Source organism: Oenanthe melanoleuca, chromosome 15 (assembly GCF_029582105.1).
Source record: "Oenanthe melanoleuca isolate GR-GAL-2019-014 chromosome 15, OMel1.0, whole genome shotgun sequence".
Classification (NCBI taxonomy): Eukaryota; Metazoa; Chordata; class Aves; order Passeriformes; family Muscicapidae; genus Oenanthe; species Oenanthe melanoleuca.
In genome coordinates this window covers 2,286,881-2,306,353 of record NC_079349.1, presented here as the reverse complement: position 1 = coordinate 2,306,353, position 19,473 = coordinate 2,286,881, and the positions used below count along the sequence as shown (strand labels likewise).

At 46.8% G+C, this 19,473-nt stretch overlaps 1 protein-coding gene across 7 annotated transcripts in view; it reads right to left on the bottom strand.

The window, feature by feature from the left end:
- Positions 1-18,487, bottom strand: part of PITPNM2 (phosphatidylinositol transfer protein membrane associated 2) — a 123,663-nt gene extending 105,176 nt beyond the window's left edge. For 5 of the 7 annotated variants that reach the window (XM_056503869.1, XM_056503874.1, XM_056503873.1 and 2 more), the window contains exons 1-2: positions 17,990-18,487; positions 3,378-3,477 (exon numbers count right to left, since the gene is read on the bottom strand). The gene's annotated coding sequence lies outside the window, so the exon portion shown is untranslated. Of the gene's footprint in view, positions 1-3,377; positions 3,478-7,366; positions 7,562-13,119; positions 13,317-17,989 lie in introns of those variants that run through there. The other 2 variants (XM_056503872.1, XM_056503870.1) reach the window with 2 other exon arrangements.
- Positions 18,488-19,473: the final 986 nt, after the last annotated feature.

Genomic DNA, 19,473 nt, shown 5'->3' with positions numbered 1-19,473 from the left:
TCAATGCTGTAATGATCTCTCTTCATGCCACCATCCCCCAAAATTATAACAAAGACTTTGTCAAAAAATAGAAGCCTAGCAGCAACAGAATCTTCCTCAGACATTTAAACAACATAGAAAAACAAACACAAATGAAAGAGGTTTAGATCTATAGAAAGTTACTTGCAGCAGGAAACTGTCAGTTAGTTTGTGGTTACAACCACAGCAGCATCACAGCCCCTTCCTCCCAGTTAAAGTCGTATGTCCAAACAGTTCCTCATGTCTTGTGTTTCTATTGTAAAAGAAGGAAAACTCACCACTGTTTCCATGAAAAATTTCATAGTGCCAGATTGTACAGGACACTCTGTAGATCTCTTCTTTTTGAACAGGGATCCTTCTGTACCTTTCCAAACATCTGTGTCCTGTCAGGTCTAATTGAGTTTACCTGTAACTCTCTCCCACCTTTACCAGATCCCCTTTCCTCACTTCTCAGCAGCTCCTCTTCTCCCTGCCTGGCACAGTAACAAGTGCCACAACCTTTACACACTGGGACAGGGGAATGTCACTGTGCTGCTCCATTACGCTGCCAAACAGGGTTCCTCTCCTTGCCAGTACAAAAGCAGCCATCACCCAGCTCCCTGGAGAGTTATCCTCTTGACCTAACCCTTCACAGTGACTTTTTCAAGCCAGCTGATGAAGGATCCTGCACAAAGACAGATTTCTCCACAATTATTTGGTTTCCACAAACTCACTTCTTAAAAGGGGTTCAATTCTCATGTCATGGGTCCCACACTAAGCCCTGCCTGGTAAGTACAAGGTGCAGAAAAATAAGGTTCAAACCAAATTTGTGTCCATATAAAGGGACATAAAGCTCTGGAAGGAGAAATGCTGGTCACACCACACAGCTAGGGGTGGAAAATCACAGCCCAGCATGGCACAGGCACAGGGACAGGTGCTGCAGGCAAGGCAGAGAGTGCTGGAAGGACATTAGAAGGAGGCAACTGTAAAGCAAAGCTGAGCTTCCTTTTGACAGGACACAACACATTCTTTCAGTGGTGTTACAAATTGCTTAGAGGGGACATCACTTTCCCAGTGCACATGGCTGTGTCCCCAGCCTGCCTCACATCTCCTCAAGCATCCTTGGATTCAACCTCATCTACCTTCCCCACTTATTATCCTCCTGCCCAATGTCAGCCTCTGCCTCCTCTTACAGACAGAAAACACTCGCCTCATCCAAGCTGCAGGAGCAGTGGAAGCACAAAAAGGCCCTGGGACAGCTGGAAGTGAGGATGCTGAGGGACAGAGCAGCAGCTCCCTCCCCATCCCATAACAGCACCCTCCATCTCCTCATCACACTGCACTGCCCCTGGCTCCCTGCCCAGGTCCCACACCTCCCAACATCACCGGCACACACAGCTCACGTCTGCACACACGTCCCTGGGGCTCTGCTCACAGCAGGGATTGAGGACACTTTCCTAGATTTTGAAACAGTTCTATGCAAAATACTCACAAGGATGACTTGCAGAGGAGCATTCTCCCAGCACTTTCATTCTGTCCAGCAATTTGGATTGAAAGCCTCCAGGTTTGGAAAAACAAAGGGCTGTGCAGTGATGCTGGCAGAACAGAGGGGGAAATTACCTGGTGTCTACAGCATTTTCCTGGGCATGGTGGTTGAGCTTTTTGTCTCCATGAGCACTGCATTCCCTGACAAGGTTTAAAACCCATTTCTCACCCTGCATTCCCTACCTGCCAACTCACAGACGTTACTCCTCTCTGGTGACGCAAGAGCAGGGATTCATTTTCCTGTGAACACCATTCTGGAGGCAATTTCCCCTCACCTACCCAGAGAATTAATGACCACTTGGGCACCTCATCAGCCCTGTAAAATCCTTCAGGCAAGCAAAATGAGTGAAGCCTCAGCCTTGGGGCAAAGCAAACCCTAAGCCTTGCCAAGGATTGCATTTCTTCTCTGCTGTTACTGCTAATTCAGAGAAAAATGCTCCCTCTACAATAGCCTGTGGGGGAGTGTGTGACCTAAAACAGGAGGCAAAGCTCTTGGGATACAGATGTTCCCCTCAGCACAGCAGCACAAACTCACATGGCAATTAATGCCTCTCTGAGCATAAACTCCTCTGCTAAAGCTGCTACTGGCAGCTTTTGATCCCAGAGAGACCTGGCCACAGCTCCTCTGGAGCTGCAGTGGGCAGGCAGGAGTTGCTGGGCTCTCTCCTGAGGAAGTCAGGTATTCCACAGAGGGACAAAACACAGCACTGTGAGCAGCCTGGCACTGGGCTCTGCTAATCCCAAAGAGAAGCTTCAGGAAGGAAATCGACCTGGAGAATGGCAATGAATTCACTGGGAGCCAATTTCCTGACAGGAGACAATTAAGGTATTCAAATCACCCCTAGTTTTCAACAATTTCTGATAAAGCTATTACATGCAAATACAGAGTTGGTGTCACTGCAATCTCAGTGTAACTGCTGTGACCCCAAGGTATAAGCCCAAGGAGACTGAAAACGTATTTCAGTTTGGTAAGTGAACAGTCTCGGATCCAAACTCATTTATTCTTTCTCTTCTTCCCAGCAATTCGTTGTTCTTGAAGCAAAACCTGACAATTGTTAAGCTTTAGTATCACCCCAAAGAAACATTTGATGGAGTCAAAAAGACCATTTCTGATTAAGGAAAAATCACTTAAGTGCTGAGCAATGTACTGGAGGAAAATAAGAAGATGCAGAACTGCACAGTCAGGCTAAAGGCTGACACCCTGTCTACCAAAAAACTCCAGCCACTAATTTTGTAGTGAGAGTTCACACTATGAAGACACATTTCTAGAATTCACACAAGAGGTTTGGATGGAGCTGGGCACACACAGTGAAACTACAATGTGATGGTAGTAAATGAAGCTGTACTACTATTTATTTCAATACAAATAAAATCAACAAGGTTAAGATTTTTTTCAAGAAAAAAAGCTCACCAAGATTTAAATTAAAATTTATATTAATTGCACATCACGTGCAGCGCTTCTCCCTTTTAATTCATTTATTTGAAAGATTTTAAGCAGAAAAGGATGCTGACTAAGCAGAAAAAGGCAAGGAGCATGAGCTTTCTTTCAAAAGAAGTTTATTACCAATGGACACATCTGTGCAATTTAATCCAACCATGTCCTGTGACTGCCAAGCCCTTCTCAAAAGAGCTCCTGCAGCCACTCTCCAGCCTCCAATTTACCACGTTTCCTCAAGCATTTATTCAAGTGGAACCCAAGCTAAGGTTAATCCCCTCTCACCAGCAGTGAGTTAGTATCCCTCAGATAAATTACCATTCTCCCTAGTAACATCCAAATTGTTTTTACTAACCCAGAAGAAAAAGAACAGCCATCCAGCTGAAATGTCAGAACCTACCTTCTGCAAAAAATTTCTCTAGATGCTTCTGAATGCAGGAGGGAGCAGAGACAGCATTGCTGAAAAAGGATGTCACTGTTGGTCCACATGTGTCAACATCCTAGAAAAAGACAGAACACAGTTGCTGAACTGCCATACCCATGGGAAATCAAGAGCAAGAATAAAGCTGCATTATTTTTCCAGTTACACCATGCTAATGGCTTCTATGCAAACAACATAAAGCTACAACATTTTATAATTGCACATCAGAGTTTCTCTGCAGACATCCCTCCGGTATGTCAGAAATTCAATACGTGATAGTAGGCGGCAATGAGCACCTCAGGGATTTAAAGTGTGTTCCAAACCATGAGTCATCGTCATCTCCAACTCATGGAAATTAAGAAGGAAAAAAAAGAGAGAAGAAAAACACACGCGTTGCACTGACCACTCTCACGTGCCCTCTGTACAGCACTTCTCCAATATTTCCCTTCTAATCTGAGAGCTCAGTGACTTCCACGGAGGAGACATCACCACAGACAAACCCAGCACACCACAGATTCTTCCAGGGAGGCCCCAGAGCCCAGGCAGGATCCCACATTTGAGGGTGGAAGCAGAGCTGGAGCTGCCCTTGTAATCCCCACAAATCCTTCCACACCTGGAGGAGCAAGGAGACAGCAGCTCCCGCAGGGAACAAAGGCAGGGCTGGTGAACCAGCAGCACCCAGGAGGGCAAATCCAGGTCGGGAAAGCCCAGGCACCCTGTTTCCACTCCCACTGCAGCCACCTGCTCTCCCCAGGGCTGATTGTGTCAGGAGGGCTGAGGGCAGAGGGAACCTGTAACGCTGCCTGCAGAGCGAGTTCCAAGCAGCCCCAATGCCTTTCTAAGAGATTCCTTCAGGCATCTCATCTTTACCTCCAGCCACTGCAAACGGTTTTAATGCTGCTTTTAAAGCAGCTGGGTTGCACTTTAGGGCATACACATGTGCTCTTCATTCCCCAAGTATATTCAGGCTCCTTTAGGTCTTCAATGTCTTGGTTTATCCTTGTTTGTCGGCCCTCCAAGCAGCAGCCAGAGCAGAGCCAGGGCTCTCTCAGCACTGGTCTAATGGGATGATGGAGCAGGGAACGTTGGGGTACATCCCACAGGTCACCTGTGGATCCCCAAAACCCATATGCTCACATTGAAATTGCCTCTATCTCACTGAACTCCCCATCAGCAGAAATATCCCTCTCCCCTTCAGGTCACAAAGGGCACAGTTGTCTTTCCCAGCATCCAGGAACACACAAATCTGGGTCCACAATCACACAAATAAAAGCAAATCTCCTTCACTGGGACTTGGATCGAAGTCTCAACACCAGTACCTGCTACCAAAGTGTTACACAAAAAATACATAAAACGTCAATACACCCTGTTCCCTCCCCTAAAGAACCTAAAATGCTTGGAAAAACCATCAATACCTTTAGCTGCAAACACTGCTTCAGTTAACATAAATTTATGTCTTGCCAACAGCTTAAAAAAAAACCAGTAAGTAACTGATCTTCACTCTTGTAACTTCTTGCACAGCAATTTAAAAAATATAATAGTGCTTGCACAGGTCAGATTCATCCTGGAGGAAGAGCAAACGCGAGTAACATTTCAGGACCATTAATCTCAGAAATCTCACCAAGAGCAAGCAGCCAGACAGCTTAAAAATATATTTAGTCCTCAAATGCTTATTAACGTCATTTGCTGATTCACAGCTGAGCCAAGCACACAGAGCCCAAATGCCACTTCTGCTTTCCCAGGCTGGGTGGCAACAAATAATAATAATAATAATAATAATAATAATAATAATAATAATAATAATAATAATAATAATAATAATAATAATAATATTGTTAAAAATCGTGGACATCAAATTTCTTAACATATCTCAAAAGCTTCCATGATGCAACTTTTAGATTGGATCTGTCATAACTGGAAACCACAGGTCCAGTCTGTGGCCCTGTGGTTTAGGATCCAATCATAAATTATCTGAAACTGAATCTTAGCTTTCTTTTCTTTCATTGACTATTGATCTTGCTGCCAACATTAATACAGTCAACACCAGAAGATAAATAAAATTAATTCTTCAGGCTCACAACAAAATTAACACTGAAAATCACTGCTATTTTTAAAATTACATCCTCTTCATAACTACAGAAAAAATATTTAATGATTTGATACCTGTGCCAGTATTTTGTGTGTGCACTTTGGGGCAGAATTAACCCACTAAATTCTTAAGGAATGATTTAAGCAAAAATTCTTTTCATAAAAAAAAAAGTAAAATGTTTCACCTCCTACTGTTAAACACAATACGATGATCCAAAGACCAAAGGACTTTCTCTCTAATGCAGCTATTCAGATTTGTATGATGGAAATATATTTAAATATAATATTTTAATCTTGGTTTGCCTTTGAATTTTAAATGCCTGCTTATGAAAGCAAGTATTTCATTAGTCCTTTTAGCCATTCTACCATTATGATTTGCAAGTAAATAAGAATCCTCACATTACCTTTCTCTTTTAAAAGGATTCATTATAGCTGTGTAGTTTTTAACTCCAGACACGTCCAGTCTGATTGAGCCTTACCAATTTTTACAGGTTATAGAATAATTCTTTAATCAAGCACATTGGGATTTGTCCATACCCATTCTTCCCCATTTTCCACAAGCAAGACAAGTCTCTCTAGGTGCTGGATATGCCAGATACCATCCTCCCAAAAGAACCATCCACTACAACCCACACTTTGGTAAATAAATTGTAAAAAATTGAGTCAGAACAGTGTCCTGCTCTCTCTGTCTGGTTTAGCTGAGCAGAGAGCAGATTCAGAATCAGAAGGGCCTGGACACAGGGCTTCAAAGGGTTTCACAGTTTGGGTGAGGCCAATCTCAAAGCCCCCAAAGGTACCTGCAAACCTGGAATGGCAGCCAGGTTTGAAAACCAGTTAAGAAAAATCAATCTTCATACTCCATTATTGTTTTTTGTTCTGGAGTGGGGTTTTTTCCCTGTGTGGTAGATTAGGGGAGGATGACAAAAGTTCTTTTCAGTGACAGTAAGTCTGTAGCAATTGTTCCAGACAGAAGAACTGGGTTCTCTGCACACTTGTTAATGGTACTGCAATCAAAAGCGATTAAAAGCAAAAACATTTCTGTACAAGAGAAACTGAAAGTATTGCCTCTGGGAAAACAGAAACACTGGCATTTTCTCTGCAGCAAACATTAAAAGTAATAGATAATTAATGTAGCCTAGGACATTATGACATTTATGAAACTTGTTTTCTGGAATAATTATAAACAATTCACCTTGACTGTATTCCCAAGTCATCACTTTTTAAAGTCACTGCAGTTTGCAGAGGCCTCACTGATGCTATTCTTAATTCACTTATTTTTAGGCGTGAGAACAGATTACCAAGGCAAAATTTAAACTTAAAAGTTGTCAGGTTTTCATCCTCTTCTATAATCATTAACCCTGTCTGCATTTCAGAAACATTTTGTGCTAAATGGAGACCAAGTACACAGTTAAAACTGCTTTTGCTTTAAAATTAAACTCCCAAAGTGTGGGAGGATTCAGCATTGTTAAACAAGGGGCACATTTGTCCAAACCACCAGGAAAAAGCAACGCAACAAAAACACAGAAATGTGAGTTAATGTAAGAGCTCCCAAAAGGCTGCAACAACATTTTTATTATGGGTGATTTGCAAAGAGGAACGTTACAAACTCTCTCCCTTCCTCGAAAGGCTTGCAGGGAAGCATCTCCTCATGGAAGACTCTGGGCACTTCTGGAGCAGCCCAGAACCGAATCAAACCCCACGTCTGGTTCTGGAGCAGCACGACAGCTCAGCAGCACCCGAGGCACAGGAAAGCAGACCACAGCTATTAATAGACAGATTCACATGTAAATATCTTTTGCAAAGAGGCAGAAGTGCCATGCTGCTCGTTTTTAGAACCAATGTTGAAAACACCACATTGCACTAACAGAACTGGCATTTACCTTTCCATGGAGGATGATTAATTAATTGTAAGATGCTTTCTGCTGGCTTCTGAAGGCTTCTCTGCTGAACTGATGTGCTGCACTTCACTTTCCAGTCCTTGCAGGAGGCACCATCAATGCCACCACTAAATCACTTTATACAGGTGGGACAGGAGAGCTCCCACCTCACCATTACCTGGACAAACACACCTGGTGAAAGCCCCAAGCACAAGGCACTGGCCTCGGGCAACAGAGCCCTGCCAAGCACAGGCAATAAAAATGCTTCTGCAAAGGCAGAGGTACTGACAGTACTGTTTTGCAGGGAGAAATGAAGCAGCACAACTGTTCCTCATGACCACCACAGCTGGTCTAGCTCAGCCTCCTGCTCTTGCCCAATCTGCACGAATAAATTCTAAGCCTTACCGAGTGTCAGCTGTGGTTGAACACCACATGCCCATGGTTTGGGAGCATCAGTTTCAGACCACAGAGAGTCTCCAGAGCCCTTTATCCTCAGAAAAGGTGGTTTCTGTTCTCCTACCAACCACCCTAAAGCACTAAGGGGGTATAAGTGCGCCGCTGAAAATCAACAAACCACAGGGAAATAAATTCAAAATCGTGAAGAACTCTAATCGGAGGAACAGGCTCCAGGACGTGCCAGGAAATTAATCAACATGCAGGAGAAATGCAGCAGTTAACTGGAAAATACGAGCAGCTTGGAAAGGCACCGAGACCTTTTCTCCCTCTCTGATGTTTGTAGCATCTGGACCCTCCAAGTGCCCCAGGGTTACGTTCCCGAAGGAGCACAAGGTCCTGGCCACTCTGTAAGCAGCCAGACCCAAGGGAAAGGGAGGGAAAACAAACAGCAAAATGCTTCCAGAAGCTGCCTGGGCTCTGGATCCTGCTGTAGCTATAATGAGCTTTTAGTTTGCCAAGAGTCCTCTCCCTCCTTCCTTAGAAGTCATTAATCCTTTCCTAAATGTCTTTATTCCCTTATACGAGATGGGAAGTGCTACAACCCATTACTCTAATCAACTACAAGAAAAAATATTTTAAAAAACCCTAAACTCTACACTCTACATGCACCCTTACAAGATTTTTAGGAACCTTTCACCATTCTATGTAAAAGAGGAAGAGTCACATTTAATATCACACAACGGTGGTGATCTGTTCCCCACACACATCACCCTCACAAACCTCCCTCCTGCCTCCAGGCTGGGATCCCAGGAACCACCACCAGCAGCCCCTGCTCAGCACTGGGATTGCTTTGGGGTGTGCAGATCTTAAAAAGCAGCTTTCAAAAGAGTCTATTTAGTGTCAAGCTTCAGACTCCCCTCTGAGAGCAGTAAAACAGACGATTTTTGTAAAAAAGGAAAAAAAAAAAAAAGGAGAAAAAGCCTCTAGGTGGGTTCAGCACCTGTGTATGCCAAAGGCATTTCATGTTTTATTCATGAGAATGCTATCATCCCATGAAGGTTTCTAAGTGACTCAGCCAGACAGGTTCTCTACAACCAGCTTGCAGAAAGATCTTTTTGGAGAAAAAAAAAAAAAAATATTTTAATTCAGCTGTTTGATTAATGTTATTTTTCCAGTCATTTCTAGCCAGGTATACTTCAAGCAGAGAACTCTATGTCAGCTTCCACCTTACCCCTTCCCACATAAATGCAGCAATTAGCACAGAAAAATTAGTCAATTATGCAGTATTTCACCTTAAATAAAGCAGCTCAAGAAATAAAACATCATTTAATTGGTAGCTGACAGCCAAGGAAGGAACACAGTGGCTCAATAGCGTGCTTAAAGAGAGTCTGAAATCCATTCCTAGCCCCTGATGGAAGCCTGTCCTTGTCAATGAAATCCACAATCCATAATAATGCTCAGTATTGTGCTTTCATCCTCTGTTTTATCAGAGCTCATCTGCTGATCAATGAGGAGTTCCACAGAATAACACTCTGAATTTCAATGTCAACACAGCAGTACTGTGGTAATGATCGAAAATATTTACATATTGCCTCATTGATCGTGGGGTGTTCTCTTCCAACCATCTGGCTACTGGGCACTCATCTTTTTGATTATTTTATTTTATTTTTTAGGCCTTTACAACTATTTCAAGCAGGTTATCTTGACAGCTAACTTCCAGCATTCCACCTGAATCAGGTTTTCCTGTTATTTTAAGCCCAGGACAACAGCAACACCATTAATCAATTTCATCCCATCTCAGCAAACAGGAAAATGATTTTCTTAACAAGGACAAACCCCCCAAAACCCCCAGCAAACACCTGCTCTGTGATGTGCCAATTCAGCTACAAGGTCTCGTTTTTAATGTGACTCAAGGGTGTCACCATCTCAACAACGGATGAGTCAAATGGAAATATGTCCCTGACTCTGCTCCTGCTGCCAGCCTCGAAGAAACAAAGGCTGCCAGGGTTGTTTTTCCCACCTCCAGATGGAATATCCCTTGATCCCTGCAGTGCAGAGCCCTGGGCACGCAGCACAGGCCTGGGGTGATGCTCCCTTAGGAACTGCTCAGGTTTTCTGAGCATGGTGGTTCAGAGCTGTCACAGGCTGCAGAATAAAAACCAGCACCAGCCAATCTCCCTGCCCTCCTCCCACCTGAGCCTGTGCACCCCCAGACCCCCCAGCTCATCCCACTCTGTCCCATGGTGATGGATTTGCTGCACACTCCACCCCCCAGCAGGTCCAGAGATTCAGCCTCAATAAAAACCAAAAAAAAAGCAAAAAAGCACCTCCCTGCAAGGTGGTCTGAGCACCAAGGTGCTGCACCCCCAGCACAGCACAACCAGTTTCCACTCAACTCTCATCTTGCTGAGCCCAGGTTTCCATGTAAAAATGAATTTTTAAAAAGCTTGGAAAAGCTTATCCATGTGCATTCTCCTAGGAAGCTTAAGAGCAAGTTAAAATAAAATATGCAGGAACGACTAACATCTACAAGATCTACAAGGCTGCTGCAAAAGACCTCAGCAGGGAACTTGCTGGGAATATTAAAAAGGTAGTTCTCAAACAGTTGTCAAACTGATTTCAAGTAGGTTTTTAGTGGCTCCAAATCTGTTTATAATCAGAAACTGACACTCATGGCTGCTGCTACCATAAACTTAATTTAGGAAAAATGAGAGGTCTGAAATCCAAATTATACTCAGTCTTTAAACTAGGAATTAATATCCTCGCTCACCACAGTTTAGCTCATAATTTCAGTAACAATGTTTAAGACAAAGCATCACCTCTTTTTTTTTTTTTTTTTTTTTTTTTTCAGTTCTACTTTGATAACAAGGAATACAACACAAGTTCTATCAGCAAAATGACATTCAGACAACAAAAGACACAGCAGGGAGGGGGAAAGTGCTCTGACATATCTGTCTTTGATGCTACAGATGCTCCATTAGACACTGAAATAAATCTCCACTTTATGTCAAGCTCCTTTTTCTGCTGGGGAACCTGTATGAAAGAACAGGCAGGAGGACAGAAGGCTCTTTTCCCCTCCATCCTCTCTTCTCAGATGTTTGGCAGACATGGAGAAAATCTGACCTGAAGATACCTAAGTGCTTACCCCTAGCAAGGCAAGTCAAACCATCTCTCCCTGCTCTAAACAAAAGGATAAATGAAAACTGGGAAGCCAGGACAACACAGAGAAGCTGAACCAGAAAGTTTAATTCTCTAACTAGGCTTGTCCAAATATGCCCTTTCTTCTCACAGTGGCAGTGTGCTAGATAAAGGTGACCCTTTTGAAACAAAACTTATTTATAGGCATTGAATGTAAGCAAAACAGAGTATTTAAATTGTTTTGGTCCTAATAGAAACAGTTGTGCCCAGGCTGAACACATTTTTAAGGATATCTGATGGAAGATGTTTACTGTTTGTTGAAGTTAAAACACAAACAGTGTTTTACAATCCAGAGACAGGTTAGACAAACAAAGAGTCCCGTGAGTCTGGATAAATGATCCTTAAAAACAAGAGAGGGAGAACAAAACAGGCTATTTGTTCTCCAGCAGTTCACTTTGCTTGGTCAGAAGCCTAAAAGATCCATGTCAAGCCTGCTCAAGAAATTAACAGGGAAACCAGAAAAGCAAAACAAAACCAGAGACAGAAACCACAGGAATTTTAGAGTCTCTTCTGCTGAACTGTGCCTGCAATGTTTTCTACATCTGCTCCTGGTTTACCCTTGTTTAAGACAGAAGAGATCTTTCACCTTTGCTTGTGAAGAGCACAGAAAATGTTACTGAGGAGATGGGATGGCAGAGAAAAAGCAAGTGAGAGGCCTTCCTCCCCCTCCTGCTCTTTTCCACCCAATATCTCTGAGTTATTTACATCCTCATATCCCAGACTCCCCCTCCAGTTTCACAGCTTGCAGTTTACTCTGCATTCTGGTGGAGACAACACATGTTTAAATTCAGCATGTTTAGGCTGGAGCAGCCTCTGAACGTGAGGCCAGGTCACAGAGCCCACAGAGGGAAGTATTTCCAGATGTACAGACGGGCTGGAAAATAAGAGCCAGAAACAGGAGGAGGCTCCATCTCTCCACCACCCTGGAGAAATCAACCTGCTCTGTGGAGGAGACAACTTAAACAGCTTGGCAACGCCTACAGCTGGTGCTCAACCTCAGATCCAGTGAAAAGATGTAAATATTTAGATTTCAATTTCATCTGATATGATAAATATAAAATCTCTATTTCCTTCTTTAAAAAAAAAAGGCAACATTAAAATAGGTAAGCCACCCACATAGAAAAAGTGATTCTGCTTTAGAAGGTTATTTAAGTTATGGTATTGATCTTGAAACAAATTACAAGTGAAATTATTCCCATTGAATTGTCCTCTGATGTATACAAAACATAATTACACCATGTTTACATATAAATATGTGAAATTGGTTTGCTGCTCCTTCCTAATGTGTAGTGGCTGATGGTATCCCATTAGTTTTTTACCCCTTCAGAAATGCCCACAGCCCTCCAGGTTTTGCTATGGATAACTATGACGCCAACCCAAATCATCTGAAAAGAGATACAAAATGATCCAAACCCCACTCCTTATGAATACCTGTACAAAACACAGCTGAACCTGAACTGTCTACCACGGCTGTACTAGAAAAACCTGAAATCCTCCCATAACCTTCTAAAGCACATAATGGAATTAAGGCCCCTCCACACATCCAGAGTTAAGTCATGCAAATACCAAACTTCTTTGGAGCCAGAGATAAGGTGGCCTCACCCCTGCAGTGCCCAGATACCTCAGTGCTGATGTGATTACACACTCCCACCCTCCAAATTGGTTATCACACCATTAAAATGCCTTCCCAGGTCACTGCTCCGAGGGTTAAGCCTGAATTAGTATCCTGAAGCTCCGTGATTGTTATGTAAGTGCCAGCAATCCAAACAAATCAGAGTTAGCTTCACTGTCCATTACAGGAATCCCTCCCTGTCCAATGATGAATTACAAATCTTTCTGCAGTTCATTCACTATTTTGTTCTCCAAGTCCTCAGCAGCTGTGCCCTCCCAGCTCACAGCAAACCACCTCTGTTCCACTACTGGATTTTCTGGATCTCAGTTCCCTCCCCTCACCATCATGAGACCACAGAAACTGGCAGAAAACCCCTGAGTAGAAATCTCAGTATCTGGTCTCTGACGGGAGACTGAGCTGTTTAAAGAAAGCCATAAGCAGCAAATAATTTTTCCTCATCATATCGAAGGACTCCCTCCAATTCACCTAATCCCACCTGTTTTCCTGCCAAGGACAGTTTTAAGATTCGTGCCCACATCTCAGAACTCACCAACCTCAGCTGTCCAAACACAGAAAGCCAGGACTGTAAAAGCTGTGCAGAGTCCTCGCTATCCAAGGTACTCAGTATTCAGGCTCGGGTTATTTTTGCAGGAAAACAACTTGAGGTCCACAGGGGTGTAGACTTCTGGACGCTGTAGGTCTTCAAATCTGGCTGAGCAAGATTTTCTGGAGGCTGTTTAAAGCCAGAAAAAAAAAAAAAAAAAATCTAACTTGGAGATCTCAGCCACTACCTGGGTCAGGGAGAAGCCAAAATCAGCCTGTGCTGCTGTTGGGAGACCGAGACTGGCGTGGGTGCCCCTGCTTTTATCAGCACTCCTTCCTGAGCCGAGGTGTGTGCTTGTCCCTGCCCTCGGTGGCACCCTGGGCACACTCAGGGCGCTGGCATGTCCCTGCCCGGTGCCAGGTCCGGGGCTGCCGGGACAATGACCCGGCACCGCCGCTCCCGCTGCCCTGCCAGGTCCCCACCCTTCCCAAGCCCAGGGGTCCTGCTCTCCCTCCCCACCACCCGGCACAGGGGCACGAAGGCGCTGCTTTCCCTCCCCTCTGCCTGCAAAGCCAGCGCCTCCTTGCCGGGATCAGCCCAGGTGTGGCCAAGCTCCCCAGGGCACCTTTTAGCCCTGTGCCAACTCCATTTCTTCCCTGCACCCAGAGTTGCCCAAAAACTATTTATTTCCACTTGCCTGAGCAACCTCCTATTCCTTCTCCCCTCTGAAGCCTCACCCCGTGTCACACACTCAGGAAGAGCTGCAGGAAGGGGAAGCAGCTCTGTCTCCAGATCCTGCCATCCCTCAGGAGGTCCCCTGCACCTCCCCCTCCCTCCTTCCAAATACAAGATACCTTTTTCCCACTGTTTTCTAAATTCTCCAGTGGGATTTACTGAAGCATTTTGCTGTGAGCATCTAAGAAGTATTAGTTTAATTAAAAGAAAAAATTAAAACCAGCAAACCCTCCCCTCTTTCCTATGGAAAATGCACAAGCCTGACTTCAGGAGCTCTCTTGACTTGGCATCGTGCTGATGAGAACTCCCTGTAGTGACAGGTTCTGAGCCAGCCCCAGGCTAGATTGTTTTCTTCTTACATTAAGAACATCCAAATATCTTCCATTACTTTGTTCATTTAAATTTTCCTAGGACTCTTGGCATGGGCACCACAATTAGAGAAGCCACATTCCCTTTCAGTTCGTGGGTGAGCTCAGACAGACTCTGCCCCAGTACAATCTTGTGGCACTTGGATTTCCTCCAACACCCAGGAAATAAAGTTATAAATAAAAAGTGTTTTATTTATTCCCTCTCCCCCATTAATTATTCCATTTCCATTCACACTGAAAACTACAGCACATTTTTGTTTATAAGATGCTTTCGGGCTCAAAATTAAATTTAGGCATATTTTACCAATTTAGAGAAATAAACAGAAATATTAATTGCATCACACCCTACGTCAGCCAGTTTTAAAATTAAATGAGAAGGCATCTCCACCATTTAGAGAAATTGGCTGTTAAGAAAACCATGGGTTGCTTTTTCCTTCTAAGAAAGTAAAAACAAAGCAAAGCATCGATGCCTGTTTCTAGCCTCTCCTCTTCTTTGAGTCTCTGGTAAGAGGAAGCCTAAAAGAAAAACACCTTAAAAGAAGAAATGCGTCTCGAGGGACATGGCTGGTCCTGGAACAGGACATTATGGTGAATATGCATGAAAGGCATGAGTCAAACTGCACTCAGGAGCGAGCATCAGCTTTCACTTGCCATTTTCCAAAGCCTTCCACTCAGGCTGCCAAGACAGCAACTGAATGACAAGAGTTTTATTTGAATGCAGAGGGGAGATTAATGCTCCTTACGACTAATTGGAGGAACCTTCTTTAAATTAGCTCACTTGAAGGATGTGCTGCTTCCCTCTTTGGCCAGCTCACAGAAGCACTAACAATTCATGAATAAAAAGAAAGTAATTATTTAAATTCAAAACCTTTTAGCCCCACTGTCAGTTTTAAGTTTTGAGAATTTCTATTAGGGGGAAAAAAAAATCAGGACAAGGTCTTTCCAAACTGGTTGCTGTCAAGTAAAATGAGAAGTTAGATAAAACTCCCACGTGCCAGATGGTAAATCACAATAAATGCTCAGGCTGTTAGATGCACAACAAGCGACAGAGCATTGACATACACCATCAGCAGCAAACCCAAAATAGAAAAGATATTTTAATAAGAAGTTGTCATTTGGGGAAAAGATCCTCGTGAAGCTCATCTGAATTAAAAGTCATACACTGAGGGCTTCTTATTTTCTTCATCACCTCACATAAGCCTGAGAACAACCAACAGTTTCAGGTGACTTACATCAGGCTCAGGGCTATGGTCAGCAAGAGCCTTGGAATTCACCACTTCTGATCCTTTCTGCCAAGTTCTTAAAATAATACTGTTAAAGGATACCAGGGAATTGTTTATTCAAACCATTATTGTTTCCCGAACACAGATGCAAGAAAAAGTTTTATTAACAAGATAAACAGCTGCTACTGTACACGGTTTAGATGGCAACAAAAGCATCTAAGGGCCATAAAGGGAATAGTAGGGGAATTAAAAAGCATTTTTATGCATGAAGATGGCTAACATCTGTACGTTCATTAAAGTGGTATCAACTATGCTTTTAATTAAAAGTTAGTGACAGAAACTTAAATATGATTAATGAAGCCCAGCAGCCTACCAGAAGTCTGCTCCATCAAAAGCAGCACAAGCTGCGTTCCCAGCCCCGGCTGCTCATTCCTTCCCCTCTCAAGAGATGCTGCCACAACCAGAACACGCTGCAAGGGCCACAAAGCAGCAATCCTGAGACAAACAACAAGCCAGGACAAGCCTGCAACCGTGCTTTCATGCCTGGCCATCCTTTACTCTGTATATCCCGAAGAGGCGTTTCAATTACCGAGCAGCCCGCGGCCAAAACAAGGAGCTGGTTACCTGTCAGAATAACCAGGCACTCCGAGATGCATCAGCCATCGGCGGCACGAGGTGTGCCACAGGAAAACAGGGAAAAGGGCTGCGAACAGAAGTGTCCTATTCGACAGCGGGGGGAAGGCGGGGGAACCCCTTGCCAGGAGCCAGTGCTGAACTCTGTAAGGCAGTCAGTCGTCTTGTGTTACTCGGGAGCACAAGGCAGTCACGACAAAAATAAACCACGCGTTAAAAATACAGCACGGGCAAAAAGATGTGGGCACGGAGCAGGAATCGGTGCTATCGGGGGATAAAGAGTCCTACAGCCACTGATACCCTGACGTGCACTCAAACATCTGCCTATTCACATCCTGATGTCCACAAAGACTGATCTACTGCTACTGTTCAGAGCTGAGCACTCACAGATTATGTCTTCAAAGGCTGAAAACCCTTCCTGACATCCAATTCCCACTTAGCAGCTTCCAGACGGACAGAGCACAGAGAAGATGGAAGCTTTCACTTTAGAGCAGGTACCAACATACAATGAAAGTTTTTGTTTCGCTTAAATACACAGTTTAAATAGACTTCACCTCAGTCGCGGCATTCAAGCATGAAATGTGACAGGACTGACTCGTGTGGCTGACTGAGCAGGGCGCTGATCTGAGGGGCTCCCTGAATGATTCTCCAGCCCGAGCACCTCAGTGCACTCTGTGCTTCTGCTTCTCCAGTGGAGCAGGAGAGGCTGGGGACGAGGTGAAGGAAGGGATTTAACCCTCCTGCAGCTGGGCAAAAAGCGGGAGCTGTTCACGCTGTAGCCGTGGGGCAGCAGCACGCCCCAGGATGGAGCCCAGGGTTGTTTGGGAACACCAGGCAGGACCCCTTCTGCCAAGGGATGGGGAGGCCAAGAGAAAGGACTGCCAGGCCCAGCAAAAAGAATCCCCTCTTGCAGCCCATCATCCAGCTAAGGAATGGGCATTCTGCTCTTTTAAAAGGGAATAATCTCTTCCTCCCACTCCCGCAAGGAAAAGCACAGCCTAAGGAGCAGGGCCAGCTGCCATCACCACCCAGCAGTGCCCTGGCACAGCGGGGTCTGGAGCCCCGAAAGCTCTCGGGGCTGTCCCTCAGCTCTAACCACCCACCGGCAAATTTATTCTTTGAGGCTGCTGTGGGTCTCACCCTTTTCTCCCTCAGGGATGGGAGACACCCGCGGGCAGCACCTTCACCCCTCCCCACGGCCAGGCCCCGACCGAGGGGCTCCTGGCACACCGCACCACAAAACCTCCACCGGGGGCTCTGCCGGAGCCCAGTTCGGTGAAATTCAAGGCTCGGAGATGCGGTACCCGAGGAAGGAGGCCAGGACGGAGCTCTCCCGGGGGCTGGCTCCGGCCTTGAGCCGTGACCGCCCCGAACCTCCGGCTGCCGCGACCCGGCGCGGAGGGTGCTCCGTCCGTCCGTCCGTCCGCTCGTCCCCGGCTGTCCCCGCGGGCACGGAGCGGCGTCTGCCGCCCGCAGCCCAACAGCGCAGGGACAGCCCGACAGCGGCTGTGTCCCCGCCGGACCTCGACAGCGCGGGGCTGCGGTCCCGCGTCCCTGGCGTGCGGTGCCGGGCGCTGCCATGGCCGCGGGGCCCTCCCGGTCACCGACTGCTCCATCGGGGAACTTTTACCGCCGTATCCCGGGCGAGTACGGACACCTCGGCCCCGCTCAGGCCGCGGCAGCCTCCAGGTGCCGGCCGGGACCCGCCGCGGCCCGCGGGGGCCGTTCCGCGGTCCCGGGAGGGGCCCCCGCGCCGCACCGGCCCCTCCGCGGGCCCGGCCACCCCAGCTCAGCTCCCCTCAGGCCCGCCGCGGTTCCCGCCCCCGCCGAGGCACGGCCGGGCCGGCCCGGGGACCGCCAGGTGCTGGTGCTCGCCCCGCCGCCCCCCGCCCGCCCTCAGCGCCCCTCGCCACGCACCGGCTGCTCCCGGCGCGGCGGCCGCGGCTCCCGCTGCTGCTGCTGCTGCTGCTGCTGCTGCTGCTGCTGCCGCGGCTCGGCGGCTGCCGCTGCCTACGGGTCGCTGCCTGCCGGCATGCCCGCGCACCGCTGGCATAATCCCCGGCGCGGGCGGGCCGGGCGCGGGCAGCTCCTCGCCCGCCGGCGCTGCCGCGACGCGGGGACGGCGGAGGCGGGGGGGAAGGCGAGGCGGGCGGGCCGCCGCAGCTGCGGAGGAGGAGGAGGAGGAGGGAGCAGGGAAAGCGAAGAACCCCACGCCGGCACTGCCGTGGCACGGCGGCCGCGCGGATTTGCCCGCTGAGCCGAGCCGAGCCCCGCGCACCGGCAGCACCGGGAGCCGCCACTTCCTTCCCCGCGCCGCTCCGCGCTCCCTCAGGCGGGCGGGCGGGCGGGGCGAGGGCGCCCCCTGCCGGGCGCGGCGGGGCGCGCGGGGCCGCGGGACCGCCCCGGTGTGCGGGAAGGCGCGGGCGGTGCGGGGAACGAGCGGAGAACGAGCGGATGGTGCCGGGATCCCCCGGGCTGGTACCGCCCTCCTCCGTTTGCTGCCCGAGCTGGGCTCGTTCTCCCGCCCGCTGCCCGCAGGGAGGGTAACGGCGCTTACCGAGCCCCAGCCCGCGCTCTGCCCTCACCTGCCCCAGAGCAGCGCTGGTGATTCCTCCAACTTTACTCTCTGAAAAAAACCTCAAAAAGTTCAGCTATTGTTTTATTCAGAAACCTCAGAAAAAAAAAGAGCCTGCGATGAAATTTACCGTGGCCTTTTAAACCTTCGTTAATTTCCTGTTGTTTTTCATTCAGGATGCATAGTCCCAGCGCTTCTTCCCTCTTGCAAAGCCAAAACACTCGCAGTCCGTTTTGTAACCGGTCCCTGCATTGTCACACCGAGTTGTAGTCCACGTTAAGGCAGATTATGCCTAAACCCATCAAGGGCTACAATTTTTAAAATTTGCTTTCTAGAGATGTGAACAAACATTTTTTATTTTCCAAAGTTTAAATCTCAGAGCTGGAGGAATTGAAATGTTTATTATCCTAGAGAAAACTCGGCATGGGTGTGTCTTGCAAGAGCAGACTGAGGCAGAGGAAAGCCTGGGGCTCCAGGCAGGACCTTGTCTATCTGGAAAGGAGATAAATGCCAACATAGCTGGGAGGTATCAGGTGAGAACATAAGAGGAAGATGACTAAAGTCTTCCAAAGAGGAAGCAAAAGCTTCTCTGGTTATCTGGAAATCCTAATGTGTCCACAAAGAGAGAAAAGGCAATTTTCCGGTGTTAAGGGGAAGTTGAAAGGGGTTTAAAAACAAAAGTCCATGTCCAGCAAAGGGCAGGGCCAGCACAGTCCTGGTTCCCACAGTAAACACTCCCCGTGTCCCAGTTTTTGGTGCTTCGGGTCTGATTTTCAGGAGCACTGAGCATTCAGGCCTCCCACTGATTTAATCTGGAACTGCAGAT